We start from the raw sequence: 13,304 nt of genomic DNA, 5'->3' as shown, positions 1-13,304 counted from the left end.
CACTTAAATCAATGAAAAGAATTAATTATAGGTCTCGTACTTGACATATTTTCTTCTTCTTCTTTCCACTAATAAGATAAGTTCCTCTAAATTTTCATACGTGAATATTAATAAGACTATAAGAACAAGAATAGTGTAAGTAATTATATTCATTTACCAATATATAATTAATTTAATTTAAATTAATTAATTAATATTTTTATTTTTTTATTATTAAAAAAAGGTAATAAATGGGAAAAATGACGATTTTGCCCCCTGGAACCGATGGACCGAAATGGGGTGCTGACAATCTTAATACCCAAAGAAAATAGTCTCATCATACTTAAAAATAAATATCAAAACCAGACTAGCTCACATGACGGCACTTAAATCAATGAAAAGAATTAATTATAGGTCTCCTACTTGACATATTTTCTTCTTCTTCTTTCCACTAATAAGACAAGTTCCTCTAAATTTTCATACGTGAATATTAATAAGACTATAAGAACAAGAATAGTGTAAGTAATCATATTCATTTACCAATAGTTCGTTCCTCCTAATAATAAGGTACCAAACAACACCCTTTTGGCCTCAACACTAAATAAATCACCAGTTCATTCTAATAGCTAACTCCTTAATGAAATTACCTAAACTTCTAAAAAGCAAGATCAGTAATGTCTAAGCACTCAACCTATTCAAGCTCAACTCTTGTTTTAGGCGTGACTAATAATAAAGGATTTAAAAACAAACATAATCTGAAGTTTCTCAGTTCCAGATTTAGTCAATTTCCCACCGAAAAGGATAAGAAAGCAATTCATCCACCGTAACCATCTCCCAACAAAACAACACCAATAATCATCAAGAAATAATTCTTGGATAACCCATAAATTCTTCACCAATACAATTGATGGATAACCGAAAAAAAATTCACTAAAAGGAATCGATAAAAAAAATTATCGTATAGGCAGCCACATGAGCACGTGTTGATGAGCTCAACGTATCAAGACGAAGCTTATACCACTAGAAATCACCCTCTGAAGTTTCACAGAAAACAGGTAATAACTCACCTTTCGATCGACTCCCGAAACATCCCTTAACTTGTCTGTTTTCTGCAGAAATTCACCTCTGCAATCACACTCCTGTTTCAGCTTTGTATTACCAATGTCCAGCTCGATTAAGTTCCCATACAATCAAAATAAACGCTATCAGCTGCCCTTCTACTCATACATGTCCCCTATCCTTGCTCTACTCGAATTTTTGAATCCACAAAACCACACGTTGCTATCCAATTTAAAGAGAGAGAACAGGATTGATGAAAAGAACTCAAACAACATGAAATCAGTAAAAGATACCTAAATTGGTCTATCAAACTACTCGATTCTTACCTCCCTCTTCCGACCCTTTCTCATCTCACTCTCTTGTTTTCTCTCGGACAGAGCTCTCTCTCTCTCTCTCTCTGTTCCTCTCTTGCTCTGTTTCTCTGTCTCTGTTTTTTTTTGTTTTTTTTTTCGAACTTGAAAGAACCCTAAAAGGAAAGAAAATGAAAACAATGAAAAACGGTGGAGAAAAGCTGAGGCGGTGGAAGAGGATTACTTGGGGGAAAATGGGGCCAGGTGGGGTCCTCTTACCATTTCTTTTTTTTTTCAGCGTATATATATAAATATATATATATATATAAAAGCATATGTAAGTGTATGTATGGATATGCACGTTTGAAAATGTCAGGTCTTACAAAAATATACTATAAATGGTTTTTGGGACATATGACATGTATATCCGAAAAATAGGGAAAAAAAAAAAGAAGGAAAAAGAAAAGAAAGATGCTGCATATGCAGATGCGATGGATATGATCATGACCTGAGAGAACCGCCAACCAATCCGAGGGATGACCCATAATCTAGAGGGCAATTTTTGGCTCAAACGGCTAACCGGAAGGAACCTACAACAAGAAGTTTGGTCATCTAATGGTCATCTACATGGGACATTATCTTGTGTTCCACGGGTCTAAATTGCGGGTACTTACATGGGGGTGTCCAGATGTTTTGTTATGGACGAGGTATACAACATTTCTATGTGCGGGGCTACCATTACATGTGTACGATGAAGATAGAAGACTGGATCACCTCACGCTTCCAATGACCACTTCCGGATCACAACCTTCCCCCTAATGCCCGAATTTCCCTTTCTTATATTCTCCCGAATTTCTCTTCCTCCTTCCTCCTGTCCTTTTCAATCATCTGTGTCTGTCTGTCTGTCTGCCTGTCTATCCATCATCTGACAGTGATCGAACAAAGTATCCTCCATAGATCAAAATGGATCATAGATCAAAATGGATGAAGAGTACAACGTGATAGTGCTGGGGACAGGTCTCCAGGAATGCATCCTCAGTGGGCTTCTCCCCTTTGATGGTCTCAAGATCTGTATCCAATTCCAATCCAATCCACATTTTCAATTACCACTTCCATTTTCGTTATATCAGGAGTATTACATACCATGCCCGGGTCAATTGTCGACTGAGCTAGGGGGTTCCAATTTAATGGACGTTGCCGAACCATTATTCAGCTCAAAATCATATGACCATTCTCTTTCTAGGCAAAGCTCAAAACGCGGAAAAATATTCCAGCATTGTTATTGCATTGTTACTGAGCTATGGCTGCGAGGAAACTATTCAGAGATTATTTGGCCAAAAGGGTTTCTTCGAGCTCCATTGGAGGGGGCGCCAGACGTTACTGCTCTTCTTCTTCTTCCTCTGCTTCTTCATCTGCTGCTGCTTCAGAGTCTTACCTCAGAATCCCTCATTTCTCCAATCGAGTATGTATCAATTTTCAGACGTCTCTCTCTTATTTAATTGAACTTGGATACTTACTTATCGATAAAGTTTGAATTTTTTTCCTAATCAGTGTAAATTTTTGGTGGAAACATTAGCCAGCGGTTATACTTAACACTGACGTTTTCACTTGCTACTAAATGCGTCTGAATTTATTAAATAGTCGAATTTTACCACGCTGAAGCTAAAGCTTGAGTTGGTGTATGGAATAAATCTGGTTTTCGAAGGATGAAACTCGAAGACGGGATTGTTGAGAATCCATTTTACTGGTAAATATGGTCATCTTATGGGAAAGGCCGGGAAGGGATGCTGATCCTTTTATTCATACAAGAAGAGGAAACGTAATGTGCATCAAATGGGTCTCAAGGACAGCACAGGGGTTATAATTTATTGCAGCATGAGGTTTATTTCATAAGGCCATAGTACGGTTGAAGGTTTGCACTTTACTTGTGCTTGGGAATAATGAATGAACCCTTCGAAAGCACAGACTGTTCATCCAAGACATTTAGTTAAAGGTAGTTACGAGATGTTGGAGTTTAATGATAAATCAAAATTTTCTTATCATGTAAGTGATGCGATAATTGAGTTATTATAAGTTGTCTCTTTTGGTGCGGACAGCCCCTACTGTCATGGATCAGACCGTCTGGCCCCCTCAGACAATCCCCCCCAGGACCTTAAAGTTTTCTCTCATGATACGACCAGAAACATTGGGAGCCCACCTCTTCAAAGTTCTAATTGAATGTGCTTGTTTGATTGTTTTAGTCTTACACCGAGATATCTTTATCCCATAACAGCTACAGATCCTTTGAAAGAAAATATCACTCTCTTCTAATTAATGTTTGTTTAAGGTTATAGCATGGTCGTATTGAATTTTATCCCAGGCAAAACTATCCGAGCGCTTAGAAAGGGACGGTTTTAAGAACATATTAGAAGCAATGGGGACAGATTGCAGATAGTATTTGCAGGTTTCCCTTCACTCGGCCTCATGATCTTCACCCATTTGAATATATATATATATATATATATATATATATTTACTCAACTTATGAAATGTTTTGAATTCAAATGTATTTCCATTTTTTTGTCATTCCCTTTTTTATTTTGCCCTTCCTCGTTGTTGGGCTGCAGATATTTCTCCTCTTCTATCATACGAGAATTTTGTTGTCCATTAACAATGAAGTTGTGAAGGGAAATGAAGTTGTGAAGGGATAATAGATTTGTGCTAGCAGATTCTTTGCAGTACCCTGCAAGATTAATTTCATGATTTGCCATAGATTACATTGTACTTGACTGACTAGTATTGCCGCTTGCCCATGGTCTAGAAGAGGATGGGATGCACTCTCGATGGCCCAACTAAGTGGGAATGTGCTATTTTCGATTTCAAAAAGAGTGATCTAAGTTTGGACACCGTGACGAATATGGAGTGACGCCACTTGAAAGTTTTAAATGACTGAAATGACAAATCACACGGAAGATTGATGATAATAGATAACAAGATGAATTATGAGGAGCTGAATATGGTACCTAACTTGGAAAAGGATAAGTTATAAGGAAGAAGTGAGAGATGTCAAAATTCCTTCTCTCTCTCTCTTGAATTTTAACATAAGTTCTCGTAAACACCACATAAAAGTACACGTGGGCTGTACAGTGGGCTACGCTGTATGGGTCTCATGCCTCAATTTAATGCTAAAGCTGGCCCATTTGTGGGATGCAAGCTGGTTGGGCCCGAGGCCCTATACTGTGCCTATGAATAGTCTCTTTCTTTCATTTATCCTTTCATCTTTTCTATTTTTTTTATTATAATAATTTGATTATGTCTTCCACTTTTTTTTTTTTTGAAAAAAATAGGGAGTTTATTATAATGGGCAATCACACTCTTCTTGGGCCCTGGAATTTTTATCCACATAGCTACCCTTACAGAACGCGGTCCCACACAGAGACACTTAGTGGGTATCATGGGATAGCTTATATGAACTCCCCGATTCGTGTACACATTCCTATAGATATTTCTAGCTATGTATAGAACTCTTACATATTGAAAATCCAATGAATTTATATGGACTTGAGCCCATTTCCACTTATAAAGTCAAGCTGATAAGTATTGGTACGTAAGTCTCATATAAACCAATATATTTTTATTCATCTTTTCAATGTGGAATTAATATCCTGAACACCTGCCCTCACGTGCAATTTGTGGTCTATTTTTGCTTGCACGTTATCACATACCCTTAAACACCCGCCCTCAATAAATGACATTGAACCGGGCTTCTCCCGAATTTCTCTTCCTCCTTCCTCCTGTCTGACGCAGCGTACAACGAGAGTAACCATCACAGACCCGTTGATTCGCGCACGAATACCAGAACTACAACCTTCTATACCTGTTGATTCTACGAATGCCAGGAAATAGGCATCAAACTCGAATTGATACGAGATTGGACAAAGCACAAAAGCTCTGAATTTTATTAATAATTCAAAAGACGACTCCCGTGCCCTAGGGCTTACAGAAAGCTTAAATAGGGTATTAATAAACTTAAATTGCATAAAAAGAACTAAACTTTTCAAAAATTGCAAAAACACCCTAATTAACATAAATTGCTTGTTTGAGACCATAAACGATGGAATTTGCCTTAAATATCGAAAAATCACGGCGAAGCCGTGTGTTTTGCTCCGGAGGCCATTTCCTTCAAAATAGGGCCGTCAGAACCTATTTTTTTCTAGGTACCGACTTGCCAGGTCTTCTGTCGCATCATTCTCCCCTTGATGGAGAGAATTTGTCCTCGAATCGTCATCGTCCAAGCTATCACCTGTGTAAGGAATCAGGTGCTTAACATTAAACACATCGGCAGTACGAATGTGGCTGGGAAGTTTAAGCCGATAGGCGTTCGAATTGATTTTCTCAACGATCTCCACAGGACCAATCTTTCTAGCAGCGAGCATGTGGTAGTCACCAGCAGAAAATCTATCCTTCGTAAGGACAGCCTAAACAAAATCGCCAACTTCAAACTCCACGTGCCTTCTCCTTCGGTCAGCAACAGCCTTGTATTTCATGGCAGCATTCTTCAAATTATTTTGGACAGCTTCATGAATCTCTTGCAGCCCGTGAACGAAGTCAGCTGCCTTACCATGAACCCTAGTCTTATCCGGCACGGGTAACAGATCAAGGGGACCCCGAGGAGTAACAGAATATACCACTTGGAATGGACTGAAACTAGTGCTGCAATTAACAGCATGGTTGTGCGCAAACTCCGCCGGACTTGACTTCTGATCCCAGCTCTTCACGTGCTTCCCTACTAAATCTCTCAACAGATTGCCCAAGGACCTGTTAACCACTTCTGTTTGTCCATCTGTCTGCGGTTGATACGCCGTACTGAAGTTCAACTGGGTGTTCACCATCTTCCAAAGGCTCCGTCAAAAATGACTCAAGAAACGGGTGTCCCTATCAGACACAATAGAGACTGGCAGACCATGCATACGGTATACCTCTTGAAAATACAACTGAGCAACTCGCACAACATCAGTGGTCTTCTTGCACGGAATAAAATGTGCCATCTTGGAGAACCTGTCTACGACCACATATATAGAATCATTTCCTCTTTGGGTACGGGGCAGGCCGAGGACGAAATCCATACTGATATCTACCCATGGCTGCGAGGGAATCGGTAGGGGCATGTACAACCCCGTGTTAGTTGCTGTACCCTTGGACACTTGACAAACCTTACAGCGCTGCACGTACTTCTCCACTTCTTTACGAATTGTAGGCCAGAAATACGATGACTGGACCAGCTGCAATGCCCTGTCTCTTCCAACATGGCCCTCGCTGTGTAGCTGCTGAATAATGTGGGCTCGCAAACTCAACCGTCATCCTGTTCATAATGCTACGCCTCCGACTAAGAGCATCTGCAACGCGATTAGTGACTCCGCTCTTGTGCTTTACCACGAAAGTAAAACGCTCCAAGTAAGCCACCCATGATGCATGACGAGCTAACACCTTATCTTGGCTATGAAGGTGCTTCAGGGCCTCGTGGTCGGTATACAAAATGAACTCCTTGTGGAAAAGGTAATGTCGCCAATGCTTAATCGCCTGCACTACCGCATAGAATTCCACGTCGTAGGTGTTGTATCTCACTTTCGCCCCTGTCAGCTTCTCGCTGAAGAAAGCAATTGGCCTGCTGTTTTGGCTCAAGACTGCTCCAATCCCCACCCTCGATGTATCAGAATGCAACTCAAAGGGCTACTAAAAATCTGGCAGGACAAGAATCGAGGCGGTCGTCAAACGCTCCTTAATATTCTGGAATGCCGTTTCTGCCCCCTCAGTCCACTCTAATTTGCCTCCCTTCATGCAGTCAGTTAAGGGAGCCATAATACTACTGAAATGAGGAATAAACCACCTGTAGAATGAGGCTAACCCATGCAAACTCCTGACTTCTACAATGCTCGTTGGTCTAGGCCACTGCCTGACTGCCTCGACCTTAGATGAGTCAACCCTCAAACCATCAGCAGTAACAACATAACCAAGAAAAAAAAACTTCTGACCTCATAAAAACACATTTCTCCAGCGCCGCATATAGTTTCTCGCGTCGAAGAACAGAGAGGACTTCACGCAAGTGGGCCAGGTGTTGCTCGGGGTCGGCGCTGTAGATCAAGATGTCATCAAAATACACAACCACACACCGACCAACCGACCAATGAAAGGCCGCAGAATCTGATTCATCACTCTCATAAACGTACTTGGTGCATTCGACAGCCCAAACAGCATTACCAGCCATTCATATAACCCCTCCCTAGTCTTGAATGCGGTCTTCCATTCATCTCCAAGACAAATCTGAATCTGGTGATACCCGCTCTTCAAGTCTAGCTTCGTTAAAATCCTAGCACCACTCAGCTGGTCAAGCAAATCATCCAAGCGAGGAATGGCAAAACGATACCTGATCGTTATCTTATTGATGGCTCGACGGTCTACACACATACGCCATGATCCATCCTTCTTAGGCACTAGAAGTGCTGGGACAGCACACGGGCTCATACTCTCCCGAATAAACCCCTTCGATATCAGCTCCTCCACCTGTCTCCTTAACTCTTCATGTTCAGCCGGGCTCATCCTGTAGTGTGGTCTGTTCGGAAGGGCCGCACCAGGCTGCAAGTCGATATGGTGCTGGATGTCCCGCAAGGGTGGTAGACCATTTGGCAGCTCCTCAGGAAAGACATCATGAAATTCTTTCAAGATCGGTAAGGACTCACAAGACGTAAGACCCTCCACGAGAGCAAACATATACTCTGCATCATGCAACTCCTCCTGAAATCGGGCAAGGGACAGCAAGTTGGTTGCGGTAACCGGATTCGCTGGTTCAAGCTCAATAGCGTCCCTCCCTCTGTTTGGTTCCAGCACAATCTTTAATCCCTTATGCATGAAGCTGTATTTATTGGTTCGTCCATCATGGCTCACGCTCCTATCAAACTACCAGGGCCTTCCCAACAACAAGTGACACGCGTCCATCATGACAACATCACACCACACAGAGTCCCTATACCGAGGGCCAATAGAAAAAGTAACCAACGCGCGCTTCAACACACTCACTTCACCTCTTTTCTTCAGCCATGCCAGCTTATACGGTTTGGGATGTGGCTCACTTCGCAGGCTCAACTTCTGCATGGCCTCAGCAGATACGATGTTCTCGCAGCTGCCCGAGTCTATCATGAAACGACAGACTTTATTTCCGATGGTGCAGGTGGACTGGAAGATGTTGTTACGCAGCCAGTCTTCGTTCGCAGCTCTCGGGGTCATACAAGACCTTCTCACCACCAGATTTGGCACTCCATCTCTAGTCACAATTTCTTCCTCCTCGTCAAACTCGACCTCTCCATCGCCTCCAGCTACATAACTGCGTCATCAGACAATTCCTCTTCAATAAACATCACCCTTTTTTTTCCCCTTTGCTGCACTCAGATTGCCGATGCCCGGGCTCTCCACACTTGAAGCACTTTGACCCGCTACTGCTCGGCCCAATATTGGCAGGCCTCATTGGACGTCCAGGAATAGCACTACTACCGCCAGCTCGGACGGGCCCACCGGTTCTTGCAACCGCAACACCTCCACCGAACGCCCTGCTACTCGCTCGCTTCTGCTGTCTTTCGATAATCAGGGCCCTCTGATGGGCGGAAGACACGTTAATAGGGTCGAACAAATTAACTGTGTCCTGTAGCTGCACTCTCAGCCCGCCAATATATCTCGCCACTAGCTGATCCTCGGTTTCCTGAAGCTCGTTACGAGCAACCAACTGGTAGAACTCATTGGTGTAATCATCCACCGACTTACTGCCCTGCCTCAAGTTCTGCAAGCGTTGGTACATAATCCTCTGAAAATTATAGTGCAGAAAGGTAGCCCTCATCTTTTTCTTCATCTTTTCCCATGACGTGATCTTCGGTTTGCCCATCCTACTACGGGTAAGCTTCACCTGCTGCCACCACGCCGACGCCCTACCACGCAACCGAGTCGCCACAAGCTGTACCCACTTGGTCTCAGGTACCCCTTTGAACTCCAAAACCTCTTCTACCGTTGCCAGCCAATCTAGAAACTCTTCTGGCTGCAAACCCCCTTGGAATTCGGGAATATCGGTCCGAATGCCCGTCTCCCATCGCTGCCTGTCTTCCTCGATTGGGCCCCTTTGCCGTCTTCGTGGAACATCAGCGAAAAAATTCTCCCTTTCCGACTCCGCTTCAGTTTCCTCTCACTTTCCGATTCTCCATAAGTGCAGCCATCTGCTGTGTTAGCTGCTCCACCATACGATCCAACCTCTGATCCCTCTGCTGATTCCTCTGATCTAGCTGATCCAGCCTCTGCTCCAGATGTCGCAGATTATCACGGTCATAAACATCTTCCACACGATCCCTCCTCCTGGGCGGCATCGTTGATCCAAGAATGAACGCAGCTCTGATACCAACTGACGCAGCGTACAACGCGAGTAACCGTCACAGACCCGTTGATTCGCGCACGAATACCGGAACTACAACCTTCTATACCTGTTGATTCTACGAATACTAGGAAATAGGCATCAAATTCGAATTGATCCGAGATTGGACAAAGCACAAAAGCTCTGAATTTTATTAATAATTCAAAAGATTACTCCCGTGCCCTAGGGCTTACAGAAAGCTTAAATAGGGTATTAATATACCTAAATTGCATAAAAAGAACTAAACTTTCCAAAAATTACATAAACACCCTAACTAACATAAATTGCCTGTTTGAGACCCTAAATGATGGAATTTCCCTTAAATATCAAAAAATCATGGCAAAGCGGTGAGTTTTGCTCCGGAGGCCATTTCCTTCAAAATAGGGCCGTCAGAACCTATTTTTTTCCACGTACCAACTTGCCAGGTCTTCTGCCGCATCACTGTCCTTTTCAATCTTCTGTGTCTGTCTGTCTGTCTGCCTGTCTATTCATCATCTGACAGTGATCGAACAAAGTATCCTCCATAGATCAAAATGGATGAAGATTACAACGTGATAGTGCTGGGGACAGGTCTGAAGGAATGCATCCTCAATGGGCTTCTCCCCTTTGATGGTCTCAAGATCTGTATCCAATTCCAATCCAATCCACATTTTCAATTACCACTTCCATTTTCGTTATATCAGGAGTATTACATACCATGCCCGTGTCAATTGTCGACTGAGCTAGGGGGCTCCAATTTAATGGACGTTGCCGAACCATTATTCAGCTCGAAATCATATGACCATTCTCTTTCTAGGCAAAGCTCAAAACGCGGAAAAATATTCCAGCATTGTTACTGCATTGTTACTGAGCTATGGCTGAGAGGAAACTATTCAGAGATTATTTGGCCAAAAGGGTTTCTTCGAGCTCCATTGGAGGGGGCGCTAGACGTTACTGCTCTTCTTCTTCTTCCTCTGCTTCTTCATCTGCTGCTGCTTCAGAGTCTTACCTCAAAATCCCGCATTTCTCCAATCGAGTATGTATCAATTTCAGACGTCTCTCTCTTATATAATTGAATTTGGATACTTACTTATCGATAAAGTTTGAATTTTTTTCCTAATCTGTGTAAATTTTTGGTGGAAACATTAGGCAGCGGTTATACTTAACACTGATGTTTTCACTTGCTACTAAATGCGTCTGAATTTATTGAATAGTCGAATTTCACCATGCTGAAGCTAAAGCTTGAGTTGGTGTATGGAATAAATCTGGTTTTCGAAGGATGAAACTCGAAGACGGGATTGTTGAGAATCCATTTTACTGGTAAATATGGTCATCTTATGGGAAAGGCTGGGAAGGGATGCTGATCCTTTTATTCATACAAGAAGAGGAAACGTAATGTGCATCAAATGGGTCTCAAGGACAGCACAGGGGTTATAATTTATTGCAGCATGGAGTTTATTTCATTTGTTCTTGTTTTTATCTTGCTTTGTTTTGATCATTGTGATTCAAAGGGGAGACTGCTGACTGGAGCCACCATAGGATTGGTAATAGCGGGCGGAGCTTATGCGAGTACTGTAGATGAGGCAACTTTCTGGTACCTTATGATCTCTGAATACCAGTTCAATTCTCTTTAGCTTATCTAATCATGTTCTTCTTTTCCGAGAACTTTTCATTTAAGTTTTCCAGTTCCTTGCTATTCTTTGTTCCACAGCGGTTGGCTATTCTCAACGACCAAACTCGTCAATCCATTGTTTGCTCTTCTAGATGCTGAATTCGCTCATACACTTGCGGTATCAGCTGCTGCACGGGGCTGGGTCCCTCCCAAGGGATAAACGGCCTGATCCATCAAATTTGGGACTGGAGGTTTGGGGAAGGAAGTTCTCAAATCCTGTGGGTCTCGCTGCTGGATTTGATAAAAATGCTGAGGCTGTCGAAGGTTTATTAGGGATGGGCTTTGGCTTTGCCGAACTTACTTTAGCACAGCAAGAGCTAACATTTTCTTCCATTTTTTCTTTTCTTTGGGTGAATCAAGGATCAAGCTGCCCGTGATGAAATGCAATGGGCTGAGGACGGTTCACCTCCATTGCTTGTCAAGATTTCCCTCTAAAATGCTCCATATCGTCTTTTATTTCTTTTAAAGGTTTATCATTTGTCACGTATTTTAGTTCCATCTTTATGAGCTGCTGACATGTCATGGTAAGAATCAAGTAAAAAAATTTGGAATTTGGAAGGAAAGAGTGCTTAACCACAGGCTTACGCATTGTTAACCTCGGTCTCTTTTAAGTTCTTGAATTTGTAACTTTTCCTTTGTGATTAGATCATATCAAACACAACAATTTCACGGCCGGATCCTGTCAAACAAATATCCTTAGAGAAATGTATATTTTAACGAGGGTAGGCTCTCTTTTTCTCTCTCGCCTCTCATTAGTACCTGTTAAAGAAGATAGTACATATTGGAAAATGAACTTGACGATTCCCCCCAACTTTTTGCTCCTGGGGAAGATTCCTCTGATCGGCTGTGGTGGTATAAGCAGGTAAAGGTGGTCTTGTTTCCATTTATCCAGCAATTATCTTGTTAGCACTCAGACCATTTGTGTATTTTATTGCTCTAAATTCTTTACACTCTCCAAATCAGTGGTGAAGATGCATACAAAAAAAAATAAGAGCGGGTGCGACTCTGGTTCAGCTTTACACAGGATTTGCTTATGGGGGTCTTGCTCTCATTCCAAAGATAAAGGTACATCTCCTGTTGAATAAATTTACATTTAGAATACTGAATCATAAGGCCATAATACGGTTGAAGGTTTACATTTTGCTTGTGCTTGGGAATAATGGATGAACCCTTTTAAAGCACAGACTGTTCATCCAAGACATTTAGTTGAAGGTAGTTACGAGATATTGGAGTTTAATGATAAATCAAAATTTTCTTATCATGTAAGTGATGCGATAATTGAGTTATTATAAGTTGTCCCTTTTGGTGGGGACAGCCCCTACTGTCCTGGATCAGACCGTCTGGCCCCCTCAGACAGTCCCTCCCAGGACCTTAAAGTTTTCTCTCATGATACCACCAGAAACATTGGGTGCCCACCTCTTAAAAGTTCTAATTGAATGTGCTTGTTTGATTGTTTTAGTCTTACACCGATATATCTTTATCCCATAACAACAACGGATCCTTTGAAAGAAAATATCACTCTCTTCTGATTAATGTTTGTTTAAGGTTATAACATGGTCGTATTGAATTTTATCCCAGGCAAAACTATCCGAGTGCTTAGAAAGGGACGGTTTTAAGAACATATTAGAAGCAATGGGGACAGATTGCAGATAGTGTTTGTAGGTTTCCCTTCACTCGGCCTCATGATCTTCACCCATTTGATATATATATATATATTTACTCAACTTATGAAATGTTTTGACTTCAAATGTATTTCCATTTTTTTGTCATTCCCTTTTTTTATTTCACCCTTCCTCGTTGTTGGGTTGCAGATCTTTCTCCGCTTGTATCATAAGAGAATTTTGTTGTCTGTTAACAATGAAGTTGTGAAGGGAAATGAAGTTGTGAAGGGATAATAGAT

At 41.8% G+C, this 13,304-nt stretch overlaps 1 pseudogene; it reads left to right on the top strand.

Moving 5' to 3' along the window:
• Positions 1-10,606: 10,606 nt before the first annotated feature.
• LOC116193922 lies at positions 10,607-13,057 on the top strand (annotated as a pseudogene).
• The last annotated feature ends 247 nt before the right edge of the window (positions 13,058-13,304 follow it).

This window comes from Punica granatum, chromosome 2, assembly GCF_007655135.1.
Source record: "Punica granatum isolate Tunisia-2019 chromosome 2, ASM765513v2, whole genome shotgun sequence".
In the NCBI taxonomy this organism is placed as follows: domain Eukaryota; kingdom Viridiplantae; phylum Streptophyta; class Magnoliopsida; order Myrtales; family Lythraceae; genus Punica; species Punica granatum.
This window is presented reverse-complemented; position numbering and strand designations above follow the sequence as displayed.